This window comes from Geospiza fortis, unplaced genomic scaffold (genome assembly GCF_000277835.1).
Source record: "Geospiza fortis unplaced genomic scaffold, GeoFor_1.0 scaffold109, whole genome shotgun sequence".
NCBI classification, from domain to species: Eukaryota; Metazoa; Chordata; class Aves; order Passeriformes; family Thraupidae; genus Geospiza; species Geospiza fortis.
Window position 1 is genome coordinate 168,915 of NW_005054694.1, and position 263 is coordinate 169,177.

At 47.5% G+C, this 263-nt stretch overlaps 1 protein-coding gene across 1 annotated transcript in view; it reads left to right on the forward strand.

Moving 5' to 3' along the window:
• Positions 1-263, forward strand: part of TGFA (transforming growth factor alpha) — a gene marked incomplete at its 5' end in the record, with an annotated part of 5,298 nt that overhangs the window by 465 nt on the left and 4,570 nt on the right. The gene's annotated exons all lie outside the window — the stretch shown is intronic.

Sequence of the window (263 nt, forward strand, 5' to 3'; positions counted from 1 at the left end):
GGCCCCAAAAGAAAAGATTGCCCTACAAGGAAAGGGTTTCCAGTCTCCCCCCAAAAAAGGGTTTCTGGTCCTAAAAGGAAGAGCTTTCAGCACCCCCAAAAAAGGGTTTCCAGCCCCAAAAGGAAAAGGGTTTCCAGTCCCCCAAAACAAGGGTTTCTGGCCCCCAAAGGAAAGGATTTTCCAACCCCAAAAAGAAAAGGTTTCCAGCCCCCAAAAGAAGGATTTCTGACCCCAAAAGGAAAGGTTTTGGCACAGAAAGAAAG